Raw genomic sequence first — 16,896 nt, forward strand, 5'->3', positions numbered from 1 at the left:
TAAATTACGTATGCTAACAGAATTTTTCTGAAAGTACCCATGTACCTGAATGGCAATGTTCTGAAAGAGCAGTGCTGTAGAGACATATCATATGGATCTATGATACCTATGCTACACAGTTATTGTATATGCAATATGTTTGTGACTTCTTAAAATACAGGTGCACGGAGGGGGTAAAAATTACTTCAGAGCTGCCTGGGCAAGCATAAGAGGGTGCAAGGCTCTCCTTCACACCAGGAAGCCCCCAAACAGTTTGCTATCAAACCAGCAACGTATAGACATGCTCCAGAGTCCATTGAAGTTGTGACACCTCTCCACTATCACTCTGGTTTAAATACCATTGAAAGTAGGTGTCGCGCAAACATTAAACAAAGTTGAACAAACTTTGAGCTTACTCATGTGTTGGATTCTACGGGAACACAATGCAAACCTGTTGGTAATGCAAGAAAGACCAGATCAAGCTGGCAAACTATCTCCTCTGTCATAATTTAGCATATGAGCAGAACTATTCCCTGGAAGGTGCCAGACAATTAGAGGACAAGTCACAACAACAAACACATTCCTAACCAGTGTGAACATTTGTCAAGGTATGGAAACAATTTACAATGTTTTCAGAACCACGGTTCAGGTCAGTTCATTTTTATACTCTCCCATATGGTTCTGCTCCTTCTATTTCCAGAGTGAACCCTATTTACCTGGACGGTTACTGTGGAAAATATATTGTTTGCAGAGAAAGTGAGAGTCATCAATAAAGAAAACTTCTCAAGATAGGTATATTGAGTATGTGTATTGGTTTGATCTGACAAGGGAAGAAAATGGCAAACAACTTGTTTTCTACTTGAGAGGTATCTGAGAGCAGAGCACCGGTCAGATGCTGTATTGTGCCTTCCAGAGGCTCAGCAATAAAAGTACTGTTTGGGTGGAGAGACCAAATAAAAGTGGCTTTCAGACACATTTTCAACTTTATGAAACAGTCTGCCAACAGATTAAATAGCATTTGCACTATGTTTTCACTTCCCTCCAAGCCTGGAAAGAGAAAAGATCAGTTCAACCCTTCCATGCATAACTGGCAGCATGGACCATGTCAGGTGGTCATGGCTCTGCTGTCCCCCATCATGAAATCAGAAAGGTCATACACACTTAACAACAAAATCTCTATGCCACACCACTCTTTATGGGGCTGGGCTTCCCTCACCACAAATGAACCACCAGACGTTCCTTCACAGTGGCTTTCACCCCACTGAATCCCAGCAAAGCAATGTTCCTCAATGTAGACCCCCACAAAAAAACACTATAGCTTTTACAGTCACACCTTGGGAAGCTAATTTCCTTCCACAGTAAAGTTCAGGAAGCCTAAACACAGCTAATGATTGCTCCAGCTCTGTGTTAGATTAACACAGAGCATTCAAAGAGCTTAGGAAACAGGATGATTTTTTTTTTCTATAACAAATCATACAGTAGGTTGTCCATACTGAAGTGGCACATTAGGCTGGAGTTTCAAGCTTTTGGAAGGCAAACATGGAAGACTTATATTGGCTAATGCATGAAACTGGCACAAACCCCTAAGTATTAGCCTGTGATTTTTGCAAAAAAAGCAGGACTTTGGGGTGTTAGTAGAGCTTTAATTGATAGAAACTGCAATGGATTAATCTTAGACATGGAATTGCAGTATTTAGTTAAAGATGGAAAGGAATAATAGTTTAGCACCTCTTTCAGAAAAGGTGAAGTTCAATGCAAATGGAGAATGTCTTCTCCATGAAGCTGCACTGAAAAATACTTTTGCATTCATGTGACATTGAGAAACAAACGACAAAGAATTTTCCATTAATAATTTAATTTGGGGGCCAGAGGGCCATCAATAACATCATAAGCATATAACATGGAGCCAAGTTTATCCCTGAGATAAGCAATCACAGTAGAGTTCCTTACAGCACGTTTGAATTTGAGTTTATGGAATGCAAAATTTCAAAAAGTATAAATAACTGTCAGGGATAGCTGCCAACCTACCTTAGACCACCATGTCTTTATACTAAATACTTAAAGTGCAGAAAAATGAAGCTGTATAACTGGAAAGTGGACTATTATCAGGAGGTGCTGCGCATCTCCATCTCCCATCTATATTAAAAGAAGACACAGAAACAGCAGTCAGTCATCATCTGGCAGGATCATTACAGCATTAAAATTCAGGCCCGATGGCAAGAAACAAAAATATACTCAAGAGCTGTGATTTCTGAGGAAAGTTATATCATCCAAGTTGAAGATCCAGGTTTCTTTTTGTGGTGCACATTTTTCACTGAAAACAAGGATTTTTAGCAGAAAGTACATTGAGTTGAGGTGATGTTCAAATCTGCTAGGAAATGATGAAGAGAGGCTAATAATTCAAAACCATACTTCCTCTAGGACTAAGCTACACACACAGAGCCTTCAGTTAAGCGTTAAGATGTAACTCACATTCACATTCAGCAAAACCCTCTGACTCATAGGCGCTTTGTTCCTTGAGGGCTGGACAACTGGATTACTCTTTATTTTTCAAAGATGGATGGTGGTGATGCTGCTGCTCATCTTTTATAGCAGTGGTTAAAGCACTCACCCAGAAACTGGTGAGCTGACTACGGTTCAGCGACCTCCTCAGTGTGAGGGGGTTCAAATCTACAGCTCCAGCCTAGTCTCTGACTACCAAGTTAAGCCACAATTGCTGGAGACTTGGGAAAAGAGGGCAGAAAAGGGAAAAGAGAGGGACAGTCTCCTTCCTGCTGAAGCTGCATGGCTGTTCAGCAAAGGACACAAGATTTATAGAGCCAAAACAAAGAGGTAAATAGAAAAAAAGGAGCTTGACTGTAGCCTAAACATGAGGGCTTCCTCTGGGTGCAAAAAAAGCCATCCTCTTCAGTGTTTTTAATGTTGCTAATTAATTCAGTTTTGAAGAAGATTTTACAGTAATGTTTTCATATATGTCAGATGGAAACACTTTTTGATACATTTATAACATTTAATGAAGACCCCCATTTGCAGTAAATGACTGATGAAAGGCAGAAGTGGGATGCAGAGCCATGCACTGCCCTGGGTGACACGCTGCCCAAGACAGTCACCCTGAGAGCCCCCCATGTCATCACCTGCACAGAGCAGCTGCATTGTCCCTGTGCCCTGGAGAGAGCATGTGAGCCAGGTGGGGATGCGCTTTTGGGCTGCAATCCCCCCACAGGTGCTTTGCTATCTTCTTGCCAGCTGAAGGACACCTGGTAAGCAGGATGCCCTGGGACTGGGTGCCATGCAGCCACACCGGTACCAAGCGCTGGCCCTGAATACTGAGATTCATTGCTAAAGAGGTTGTGGAAATAGCTGGTATGAAAGAAAACTAGCAGTGGAGCAAGGACAAAGGGAGCGAAACTGTAAGAGGGTACTCACAGGAGCAACTAAAATAAGCTGCTTGGTGAAGGTGATCTTCACTGTGAAGAGGAACTGGACCACTCATTGCGAGTCTCCTCTCACGCTACTGGCTGCGGACAGCAACAGGACAGAACAAGTGTAAACAAAAGGAAACCCAGAACCAGGCAAATTACAGGATGCCATTTGGGGAGGTCTCTTAAAGCTGGAAAAAGCCTAATGAGATTGGTGTCTTGTACACTTTTCAGTACATTAAACGCTGTTTTGTTTTGATTGCTTCCAACTTCATCCAGCAGTCAGGTTACAATTATCGCTGCCCTTAAATGAACCTCCTAATTCCTCACTATTGTTCAGTCAGGCACTTTAGTTAGTCACTATTTGGGGCAAGTGTCAGAGATGTCACAGGTTTACTGATTTCCTTTTTAATTTAATCTTTATTTTATTTAATCCTAAAGAGTTTGGAGATCAGGAGCTATGCAAAGAATTGCCTCTTTGTGAAAAGTTTGCTTTGGTTAGCTGTCAGTGAATTTGTAGCCACAGCAAAAGCTTTGATACACCAGGGAGAAAATCATGCTTTTACCTAATCTAACCAAACCAACCTTGTTCAGATTGATTCAGTTTCCAGCCTTGGCTCTGACCTCACCCTTACCCTCAATCCTGCCTCACTTTCACACTGAGTATTTTATACAGCTTCTATTTTCTCCCTGCATAGCTCCCCCCCCAACCCCCCCACCCCAACATCTATGTTCTACTCATCAACCATTGCTTTAGAAATCTTCAGGCTGGATGGGCAGGCATGCAGTGCTGGCAGGTGGTGTAGCTGTTAGGCAGCCTTGTGTATCACAGGAGATCTGATGCTATCAAATTTCTTTTCCCCCAAAGACTAAAGAGAGCAAGCCTTTGTAAGCATGCAGGAGGGGGATGAAAACAGTTTGTCTCCTGAGCAGCCAGCCTTTGTCATTTTACAAATGAAATCACTTTGGAAATTTAGAGAATTAATATCATAATGAAGACGGGAGTACCCATTAGGGTGGTCTAATGTTGCTCTGGAGATACATGATGGATGTCCAGTTGCTGTAAGCCCTTATTTGCAGAGAGTCACCTCTGTAGTTGCCATTATTAGGAAGATGTCTGAAGCAGAGGATCAGACACAACCATTGCAAGATGAGATAGTGTTTGACTGGTTTCCAGGGAACCGAAGGATACAGCCTTAGTTGTACCTGTCACTATGGCTCCCAGCTTTTTTCCCCCTTAATGTCTTTTTTAGCTGTAGGAAGTTTCTCTTTAAAGATTCACTGCTTCTCTAATAGCACAAAAAGCAGTAATAGGAACATAAAAAATGTTACCTGGATTGCAAAAAAGCTTCCATTTATTGCAAAACAATTGGTATAATTCATCACCAAAGGATTGCAATATGCTGCATTAGTTAGCTTTTGCAAATAAAGATAACCACGAGCTCTAACCTGCAGCGTATTACTTGCAGTAACTGAAAATATTCACCTGCTGCGTCCACTTCTGGAGATACCTATCGCACTGTCAGAGCAGTGATACTGTGATTGCCATTCCTGGAAACACAGCCTCAAGAAAGTAGTACTTCCAGGAATTATCTTAATGGGCAATTGAATCATCATTTCTAGCACTCCAGCATCTTTCCCAGAAGGACAGTTTTCCACAGGCAATGATTCCAGTTAGAAGAAAATGTGGATATCCACACCCCAATTCTTATCCTTTCCTGACAGGTTTACAGAGAACAGAAGCTTTATGCAGATCTTAAAATTAGGGAGAAAGGCACCTAGGCATGTGAGGCTGGGAGGTATCCAGTACAGTGATTTTCCCTGCACTTCATTTTATAGTAGCTATTCAACCCAGGTCATTTATTTTCTTCCAATTATCTGTGTTCCTTTAATAATTCTCTACTGGTCACTAACATTGCTGCTTTGTTGTGTTATTTCCCAGGAAGCTCAGTCACTGGTGTAAGTTGTTGTAGCTGCAATGTCTTCCATGAGGATTTATGCTAGGCAGTGTCTGTGTTTTAAGAAAATCAGGTTAAATTCACTAATGTCTAGACTTTTCCCAGCTATGGGGGTACGCAAGGCAGCTTGTTGTTGCTAGCCTTTTCAAATAAATGTGACATGATGGGTCCACATTTTGCTTTATATATAATCAGTACTGATTTGGGGGAATAATCAGTGGTAAATAAAAATGAGTGCTGTTGAAATACCCTTTGTGTGTGTTCTCATGAATTACTCATGAAACAGGGGTTACAAATTCCTGCCCCTGATACCCCATAATGGATCTGTACTGCTTTTATTTATTTTTTTTAACGTATAGTTTGGGCGGGGGGGGGGGGGCATTGGGCTTTGGTTTTGTGAGTTGGGTTGGGGTTTTTTTGCAAAATTCTATTTCTTTCCCCTAAATCTTCAGTTTAGTGGTCAGATTCACCTTGGTGGGAGCAAATGCAACTCTATCGATAGCAATGGAATTGTGTCTGCATATGTCAGCGATGAATTTGGCCCCATATTTATTGGAAATACCTGGGCTGTTGTGATATGATGTGGTAAATCACGCTGAGAGCAAATCAAACAGACAGGCTGTGGCTGCATCACTATTTCATACAACTCAGGTCATAATGGACAGGACAATGCTGTACTGTGAAATTCAGTGCTAAGGAAAATACATTCTTTCTAACCTTTTATGAAAATACTTCTCATCCTTCAAAGGACAATTTAGGCAACATGACCACTGCTGGAACCAGTGCAGAAGCATTTAAAAGGCAAATAGAAAAGCACCATTGCCCAGGAGGAGAACGAGTCTGTAGATATTCCCATGCTTTTGCTATTCCAAAATTCCCATCAACTGTTGCATACACCCTCCAGAAATAAAGCTATTTGCTCGCACTACAGCAAACGAAAGCGATGCAACATGCCAGTCTTCAAGCCCAGCAAACTATAAATGTAATATCAGACAGAGAAGAGCTAATGAAAACAATCACATTAAACATAGCTCTTCAGTGCTTGGTGCTCAATAAGTGAGCAGCAGGCTTTCTCTGTCTAGCTTACAGAAAACAGGAGGTAGCAGTTTGCAAGGAGCAGCGTTTTAATGTGATTGGACTATAACAGACAATCTATTTACAGCATGCTCTGGGGAGCTTATAAACAAATGTTGAGTAATTTCAGCCAGCAGTAATTACCCTTGCAGCTGACAAGGATAGCATGATACTTTCTCCTTCACCTTCAGCCCAGTCCAGAAGGCACTGTACACAATGGCACTTCTAATTATTTCTGCATTTCTATGGCTAAAGACCAAAGTGTGTTATTAGAGAACATTTTAGAAGCTTTTTAAAAGCTTGTTTATTGGGACAATTAAAAGTCATCACTATGACAGCAAATAAAAGGTTCCATTCCTAGGCATGCAGTTGCAGCCGGGGGTTTGCCTGCTTACCTTGTAAGCCTTGTCTACATGAGGCAAAATTTACAGCCACCCCTCACCGCTGCTAATATCGGTTCAGCAGCACCAGGGCTAGCAAGGTGGGCAACCCTCAAGTATACAGAGAATTGGGCTTTATAAATATCGTATTATCTAACCCTGCTTAGAGCACATTGAATAAACATAGTACTTAAAATGCTGTTCACTTATCTATGCTCGAGCTCCCAATGCAGCCAAAGGTAGCGGGGGCGAAGCCCTCGAAGCCGGTGAGGAGGTATTTTTGCCTGTGCTGCAGAGGAGGCTTCAGACAATGTGCCTTTCTGTCTTCTGTTGAAACAAAATAAAAAGCAAGTTCTAAAACATCCATTAACACTCAATTACTGGTGAAATAGATTGGCTTGGATTTTTTTTTCTCCGGGCACTTGGACGCTCAAATGGGTTAATTCTGGGCTGGATGCAGCTGCCGAAAGTGAGTCAGCAGGCAGGGAGGGGCAGGGGGGAAGGCAGGCCCGGGCTGTGGCGGGAGATGGGCCGATGGACCAGGGTACTGCCCTCTGCGTCCCCCCCGCCGTGCTGGTGACAAGCCCCTTCCCCTGGCCTCGGATACGCGAAGGCAAGCCGAGGTCTTTTAAATTTCCCCAAACCATCAGTACCTGGTGCAACACCTCGAAAGCCCTCTCCTCGCCGTTCCCGATCACCCCCAGAGCAGCCGGGCTACAATTTGCCATCGCTTCAAATGCCCACCTTCTACGGCTCGTCCCGCCCGTCCTGCCCGCCCCCGCCGGCGCCGCCCGCAGCCGGCGGCCGGGCCACCTCCTCCAGGGCCTGGAGAAAGCGGTGGCGACCTTCCACTGCGAGACGAGGTTTCCGAGCCTGTGCCGATAGGAAACGTAGGTGATTTTAGTCAAGAACTTAGAGGCAGATACTACAGAAATGAACCCGCACCCTCTGCCCCCGGTTCTCTGACGGTAGCTGCCCCACCAGGAGGGAAGGTCTCCAGCCTCAGGGGTACCTCAGGAGGCTGCACTGTCTCTTATTTGGCCCAAAGCACTGGTTTTTTTCCCAGTTAGGTCTCAATTTTGTGTTTGCCCTGTGTGAGTTACATTTTACCATGAGGAACACTACTCAAACCGCTCCTCATGGCAAGGCACCCTCGAAGTGACTGCTGTAGGTGGTTATAATTAACAAAATGATCAAGTCACAAGACTGCGCACCACAAGAAGTTTTATTTAACATTGTAATAGAGTCATATATGAGCCCAACTACCTAAAAGTAATTAGGAGAGGCAGTGAACTGTGATGTGTGCTGGTTTGCAAACACTATGGACAGTTTGGCGTTCGCCTAGCTCCCCATCCGCCTCAATAAATTCAGTTCAGACTCGTGCTATAGGAATTGACAGCAGATATCTAATCCCCAAAAGTGGATTATTTACATTTTTTGATACGTTACATTGCATTACATCCTGTCATGTTGCATCTCATCACAAGCAGATATAATATCGCATAACGTGATGTGACATGATGACAGACATCAGAAATGTTTTTTGTTGTTTTGGGTTGTTTTTTTTTTTAAGATTTTGTATCTAGTATCCAAAATGTTCCTGAGTGATTTTCTAGGAAGATCAAGTGGATAAGGCGAGTGCCTGGATTACACGTTCCTCTGGCAGCTGCTGCGCTGCCTCTCCCATGCATTGTTTTAAACCAAGCCGCCTTGTTTTGCAGTTTTACGAACCCTCAGCAATGCAATTTTGCACACATTTTGCAAATATTTTTAAAAGATTCATTAGGAGGGAAATCAGCAGAACACATGTTCAGTAACAGCCTAAAACAACGACAGCTGCTGCAAATTACCTTGGCTGAAAGGAAACCCCAGAAATGCATTGCAAACTTTAACAATGTACTCTGGCTGTTGATTGCTCACACCATCACTCGCTACTCGTTTCTGAGACACAGTTGGTGGAGGAACATTAATTTGTCCTTGTTCTTGAGACTGGCAGGTGTCACTTTGCCCAGTGTGGGACGTGAGTGACAGATATTTTGCAGCTGATGAAATGAGAATGCAGAAATTCAAGAGTGCCTCTGGGATTTCACTGGTCATTTGTGGCCAGCACAAGGGCAGGGCCCGCTGCTTCGCTAATGCAGGACTGGCTGATGTTGCTGTTGCTGCAGGCTGCCGCAGATTCACACCATTTTAAATAATATTTGTATTATGAAGCTCTTCCCACACACACACACACACGCTCACAGGCACACTCTTGATGGTATTGTGTGCTTTGCTGCTTGCTAGGCTGATACTGCCTGGGAAATTGTTCTAATTGTTTTTTGGGGTTTTTTCCTTCCGTCGTATGCTCAAGTCTTTCTCAAAAGGATTTTACCTGCGTCTCCTATCTTTAATTCTTTGGATAACATAAATAGAATTGACTAAAAGCAAGACATAAGCTAACCTAGGGGAAACTGATTAAAAACAAGAGCGGTATTAAAAAATGCAATTAATGAAATCATTTCATGATACAGAGGTTTAGGAAGAGAGTGAGGAGAATTATATCAATTGAACTATTTCTTTCATCTAATTTAGAAAAACAGAAAAATTTGTTCCATGTAGAAATGCGCAAGGCTTAGTCCAAATAAAAAAAAGATACTAGGAAATAAACAACATTGCAATGTTAAAGAATTAAGAATGAGATTTGTTGAATTTTAACCCTGCAGTTTGCTTTTACCTTTCCTTTAAGTCTCGGAGCATTTTCTTTGCAGGCAATCTACTGGCTGGGATTGCTAACCTCCCCCCCCACCCCCCAAAAAAAAAAATTAATTATAAGTACAAGAAAAGAAACTGTCTAGAGTGGTTGCCTTGGATAGATATTTTCAATCTTAGTTTAAATAATGCTGGGGGTTTTTCCTTTCAGCAATTTTATGTGAAAGGAAAGAAGGGGTTAAAATATTCTATAGTTTCTGAAATACTTTCTATAAAAACTAGAGCCCGTATTAAAGGGAAAAAGATTCTTTAAATGCTATTAGCTTTTTATTTAAACTACATATTATTTTGGAGGTGGTGATTTTCAAGAATACCCCAAATTTTCAGGACAGGGTCTTATCTTGCTAACTATGTTAAATGTAGTGTATATAGAACAGTGTAATCCAGAGAACCACTAACAGCATTTTCAATTGTGATAAAAACTTATTAACATATTTGCCTCTTTAATGATTAACTGTCTTTGAATATTAAGAGATTTTTACAACCTCTTATTCACACTGAGCAGACTCTGCAAAAGGCTGAGCTTTTTCTTTATTTTATAAGTGAAGCTTCGTTTGTTATGCATTCTGATTTTAAAAGAACCATAATATTTTAATCGATCTCTCTGTAAAGATCATGATTATTATAAATGAGATACAGTCGTGCACATCAAGCCTGACTGGTAGATAAGAGGTCATGAGTCAGGAATTATATGAAGAGGGGAAGTAAAAACTAGAAAATTTTCCAACATGATTGTTTAAAGGAACAATTATGTACACTGGCACATGAATTCAAGACTTCACTTACATGTAGAGTTACCAGTCTTCATTTTCTATCAATTTCCTTCACACTAGCCCTAAAAAAACATGATTTGCAAAAAAAATAAAATTAAACCCATACATTTATTATGAAAAACATGTAATTTCATACTGAACTCTTCACATTCATGAAATAGATGACATTAAAAATCATAGCAGAGAAATATATCTGATGAAAATGTTGATACAAACCTAGACTGTGAAAACACTGGTTAATGTCATTTGCCAAATGTTATTTTATTGTGGATAATTACTTACATTAAATAATTTGAAACACACATAAAGATAGCATCTGATAAGATACAAGCTTGCTATTTGAGTATAATTTCATTATCAGGATAGGAAAAATTCTTTTGAATAAATTTTTTTCTCCTATAAAACCTCTAGTCTCCCCAATCCAATATTTTTTTATTTATATACACGCACACACACACACATACACAAATATATCTGCACATTTTCAATTGATATTTCTCCCCCTACTTACAAATGCAAAGATATACTGTTATCCTTTGGAAATCAAATATTTTTTCTAGATGGCGTGCTTCTTTAATTAAACTGTATTCTTTATAGTGATCAAATATAATTAACAGTAACAAGTATTTAATGAAAACAAACTGCTTTCCTTTGAAATCTTTCCAACCCACTGTACTTTAAGTCCATAGCTTCTCTGAGAAGATCATTGTATCATAACAACTAAAAATAAGTATATGATTAAAAGCTTGTCAGGTGCTGCATCATTTCAGACAAATAAAAATAGAGAAGGTAAACTCTAGAGATCCTGATTCATGTCAGGTACAAATCCTATCATTTAAGATATTGCTTCCAATGAAACAGTACTGTTAGTGGTTCAGTGTGCTATAAATTTGTCTCTTAACTACCCTATTTGATATCATTACGTACTAAGACATTACCCCAGTATCTTTGATTATTACTGTGCGAGATGAGAAGAAAGTGCGCTTACACCGGACTCATTGACAGCGAGGTGCTATAGCAACTCTGCTGTAATTAATTGTGAGTGAAAGGGGGTTTGGTTTTTGCAGCCTCGTAAAACTTTTCCCACATGGCTGAACCCACGGTCAGGAGACGTTAGGCAACATTAACTGCCTGCACATTTCTGCAAGGCTCTGGAGGAAGCAGCTCGGCACTGGGGCTCCAATTCTGAAAACCCTGGGACACAAGACATCAGCGTCTACCTTTCATCTTAGCTGAGATTTGGAGAGGGTTCAGACCACAGAGGCTCCTTAATTCTCACTAATTCATTTGCTTTCCTGATTCACTTGGCTTGGGATAACCTGCGAATGATAATGAACCTGTAAGGGGAGCGCTTAGTCCCTTGCCTTTGAATGTGCTCGGCATGGATTGAGGGCTTTCTGTGAATCTTGCAAGAGGAAAAGAATCTTATTAGCACTGATTGCCAGTCATGAGGTTGCCTCTAAAAATTGCTCCTGTATTTTTAACTCTTGCTTGCTTATAAGAACCCCAGCTACGGAGGGAGATGTGTTGTTTACACATCGAACACGGCATTGTTCTCAACATTTACTCATTTCTCTTTGCAATTTGATCTAATCATAACACATTTGCTTTACGTATGTCATTACTATACCACTATGAACACTTCATCATTTTTCCCATGATTATTCTACAAGTTCATAACTAGCCAAGTCCTCATCTCTTCACCCCCAGCTAAACATCCTCTTTGCATAAATGTATGCTCTCTAGAATAAAGGGTCTAATTTTCTTTTTTTTTTTCCTTTTGTTATTAACCATTTCAGCAGAGCACAGCTAGTACTGCTTTTCATGTTACTAGTGGATTTCTAGCAGATTTGGTGTTCTCTCATGTTGATTCTTATATTTTTTTAATAAACATATTGTGGATCTGGATACAAATAAGAATTCAAGTCCCGATGAGAATATCTGAAAATAAAACTGGGGAAAAGTGGCTTATTTTTGCTTCTCTTTGCCAAAGGAACTTTCACCTTAGGACTAACTTTTTTTCCCCATTAATTTGTGTGACTTTAGGTAATTGTGCAGAAGAAATGGATTCAAACCCAGAAATCTGTGTCAGAGTGATTCAGTTTAGACCATCAAATTCCTCCTAGAGGCAGCTTTAGGTAATCCAGATTTGGGAGGATGAGGATCAGAGTCCAGTAATTCAAGGGCCCCTGTCATTGCCAGAACCAAATTCTAACTCCTGATCAAACCGTGGGACATCCCAGCCTTCAACAGCATGGTCTGCTCCTTTTACCTCCTTGGAGATGTAGGTTGCTTTACTACACAAATCTTCCTAGGAAGAGCTTTCATAACATTTTCAGAGAGACAAGCCAAATGTCTCTGCAAAAATGTGGTAGTTTTCTGTGGTTTCTAGCCTTTTAGATATGGCATATGTGCATTTCTAGAAAACCAGTGCTCCAGCTTTGTTGTTTAGTAACAAGTTAAATGTCAGTCTGGTATGAGCCAAAGAGAGCCTTATGCAGCTTCCATGTCTGGGACATCTATTCACTAAACAGAAGTGAATGATGCAGTGCACTGAGACAAAGACAAAATTCTTTTGTGGAATTTTTTTTCCTTGTGTCTGGATGGGGGCAGTACGGCATTTCACTAAATAAAAAAAAAACAACAAACTCCTTCCAGTTTCAGCTAATGAAATAATTTCCCAGATTCCTCTTGAAATATGAATTTTATGCTTTTTCTCTCTAATTTGGTGTTACCTCAAAAAAACATCTAAGTGACAAAATATTACGCCCACTGTTTCTCAACAGAATTTTCCAAAAAGGATAATTATGTGAGACTGCTAGAACTCAAATTTGAACTGGAACTTCTTGTGTGGGAATATGGATTTCTATTATATTGATAGGCTCAACTCTTCTTCAAAGGGCATGAATAAGAGCTGATCAGCCAATGGAATTTATGTTGCATGGGAATTCTAACAGTTTGACATTTGGTTGTCGAATCATTAAATATTTCTGCAGGACAGTTACCAAAAAAATCCCAACTTGCTTTGGAAATGTCAAACAGAAATATCTACATTTTGCATCAAAATGTCAAAACAAAACATTGATTCAAGCTGCTATGTTTCAAAATGTCAATTTGGTACTTTTTATCAGTATTTTGGCTGTATATCGTGTAAATTTTACTTAGAAATTCTTTTAGAAAATTTCATTGAATTTTATTTTCCCATAGTAAAACCCAGGCTCAGAAAAATCACAATTTTTTGTTGGAATCTTTTGCACAGCTCTATGGACAATGGTGAGTGGAAAAATACTTATTTATTAAAACTTCCTCACAGATAGTTTTTTACCCTTTTTTTTTCTTAATATTGTAAAGCATATTTTACTCAAATTATTAAAAAGACCCAAATAAAACACCCTGAATTTGCTCAATACATGGCCAACACCATGGGAAAAAAACCCTTCACTATCACCAGAATATCCCACTCCCTTTTTTATTAGTAGTTAAACCTAGGTAAAGAAAGACATTCCAGTCTGAACCACGTCTCAAAGATCCCATATTCATCTCAAGAAGAACAGGTCCTTGAAAGCCTGCCTGTTTACATAGGAGAACATTAAATTTGGGAATAGCTAAAAATACAGCAAGAAATTGGGTTCAAAATATCTCTGTGCTCTGAGTACCAAGCTGCCCCTGTTTGCTGTAAGAAGCATCCCTACATGATGAATGTTTTGGTTTTTGATTTCTTATCTGCTGCCTCGTCCCCCACTGTAATCACGTGGCCCGTATAGACTGGCTGCATCTTTCATACAGCACCTTTGCAAATTGTGGGAAACACAGAAGTACTCCCGTCTCTCACTGATATGTTACTGTCCAGCATTTTGCTTATTTTTTTGGGCTGTTTTTTCCTCCACTGGAGCTCTCTGCTTATTAGACTTCTCAGCTGGGACAGTCTTTACTTCTAGCCTCCAGGCTCTATTTTGAGCCCATGCAAGCCCCCAGCAATTTTAGAACAGGACCCTGCTGGCTCCTGCTCCCCTATTAATCAGCAATTTCCACCACGTTTTCCTCACCACCAACTTTTACTCATAGCACTTCCAAAAAATTTTGCACAATGTTGAACAGTTTTACAGCAATAAAACACAGCTCTTAACTAATCTATTATCGCTCTATGTCTGAAAATGTGAGCAAAATTGGAAAGTGGAACTCACCCACATTTTTCAGCTCAACGTGCAAATGTGCTAGCGAAGAAATTATTTTCTCCTCTAACACTCTAGTCAAAAAGCATCAATTGGCAAGTTACGCTCATTTACATACATTTTCTATTAAACTTTTCTATCATAAAAAATTGCCTTTATGATCCAGACACATAATTTATTATGCAATGCACCACCACCATCATCACAGTGAATTGCATTTTACGTGTTTATACTAACAGGGAAGGTGATCAGCTTTAGCCTTCTTTTCATTATATGCATCATTCATCCTCCACCACCAAGATCTCTGGATTCTGTAGCGTATCCATCATTATCTAACTGCCAACTGTTTTCCGAGGTTCCACTGCTTTAAGCTCATTATTTCTTCAGATTGGTGAATCTACAGAGAATCTTTCCACAACATACAGCAGTCAGCATGGCACATGTGTACAGATGAATGGTAGGGGTTTGTCCTTCACAGTCTCTTTGTACCTAGTTTTGCCCCAGAAATGCAGCATGTAATGAGCAGCAAATGCATGCTCATATGTCTGAAAATAATAAAAAGTTAAGTGGCATTAAAAATAATAATGAAATAGTGGCATCTTTGTGTGGATGGGCTGTTGTGAATAAATCCAGTTTACAGATTGCTCAGTAGTTTGGGGTTACCGTCTCCTTATAATGCAGACTAAAGCACATAGACAAAGAACTGTGTTAAGATAAGGAATTTCTTTCCTGTCCCCATTTACCTTGCTGCATTTAATTTAATCAATAGCTGAATGGGGAAGAGGAGGAGAATTGGATGGTTCAAGAGACTGATAATGGGATATCGAACCTTTCATCTCTATATCATTGATTCAATGTAGGAATTGACATACTGGATCAGACCAGTGGTCCATCTCCTCGAATATTCTCTCTGACAGTGGCCTCTGCTAGATGTGTTTCAGGGAGAGGCATCAGAAACTCAGTAGTAAGCATTTATGAAATAACCTGTCCATAGGAAAGGTTTCTTCTTAACTCTCTCATTTACGATTTGGCTAATGTTCACACTTGGGATAGTCTGTAACTCTTCAAAAAATCTTTTAAATCCTATGGACTGCAACACAGATGATATGATTATTTAAATACATATCTAACTGAAGTCTGCATTCAGCTGAAGTCTTGGCCACCAAGTTGCAAGGAGTTCCAGAAGAGAATTACATTTTGCAAAAATTACTAACTTCATTGCACTTATTCTTAATTTGTTGCCTTTCTCAACAAATAACCTCTCCTATATACCGTGTAGCCATTAGCACTAGTGACCCATCTAAGACATCTTCTCTCTCATCAAAATAATTTTAATCTTTTCAATCTGTCTTGAAATGAAGGGCTTTTCACGCTTCTAATTGTTTACATTGCCCATCTCTATACTTCATCTATTTCTGATACATTCTCTTTGATAAAGGATAACCACAACTGAATACAGTACTCCAGGTCAGGGCATACCACTGATTTATTTAATGACATTATAAGATTTTTGACATTATTTCTCTCCCAGTCCTTTTGCATCCTGTTTGTTTGCTTTTTTGACCCTTGCTCCATACCAAGCAGAGAGTTTCATTGAACCATCTAGTACAAGGCACAGGTCTTTTCTTGAGTGACAACAGCAATGTATTTGGGTAGCTTAAATTATTCCTTCTTATGTTACATTTGTCAACACTGAACCATTATCCTGACCATTCAGCTAAATTTGTTAAATTTTACTGGTTTCCTTACTACTTTTTTTGATCTTGAATTTTCTGAAACATCTGAGTTTTCTTTACTCTCATTTTTACTTACAAGTATCATATGCTTTTTGCTTAACTAAAATACTGGAAAAATAAACCAATTTCTAGCCCTACTATGAAGCCTGGAAATCCACTCACATATATATACACACATTAACATTTCTTTTCGCTGTTCTCCACCGCTTAAACGGTTTCTAGTCCCTTCGAGTGTCCTTTTCCTGTGGCTATTTCCTTGCAATGTTTTCCAAGGAGATTTCTTTTCAGAAATTCAGTTAAAATACGTTGTTTGGTTGGCATAACACATTATGGTAGATTAGAAAAAAATGAGCTTCTTTATGTGACTGTGTCACTTTCTGTCACACTGTTATGTTACTATTATATAACGTTAAAATCACAGTCTTCTTATTCTAGTCCTAATTTCAGTTTAGAAAGAGACATACTGAGTTGGCATTTCTAGGAACATTCCTAAAGCCATAAAAATCAGCCTCAACATTTGCTGTTTTATTGACAATGGCTGCATTTAATAGGACTTCACATATTCTCAAGAGCATCTCAAACACTTTTTTCTTTAATACCTCTTCAAGTCTCAGGTCTCCTATCCACTCCAGTATCCTGAGAAAAAAAAAAAGA

This window comes from Numenius arquata, chromosome 3 (assembly GCF_964106895.1).
Source record: "Numenius arquata chromosome 3, bNumArq3.hap1.1, whole genome shotgun sequence".
NCBI classification, from domain to species: domain Eukaryota; kingdom Metazoa; phylum Chordata; class Aves; order Charadriiformes; family Scolopacidae; genus Numenius; species Numenius arquata.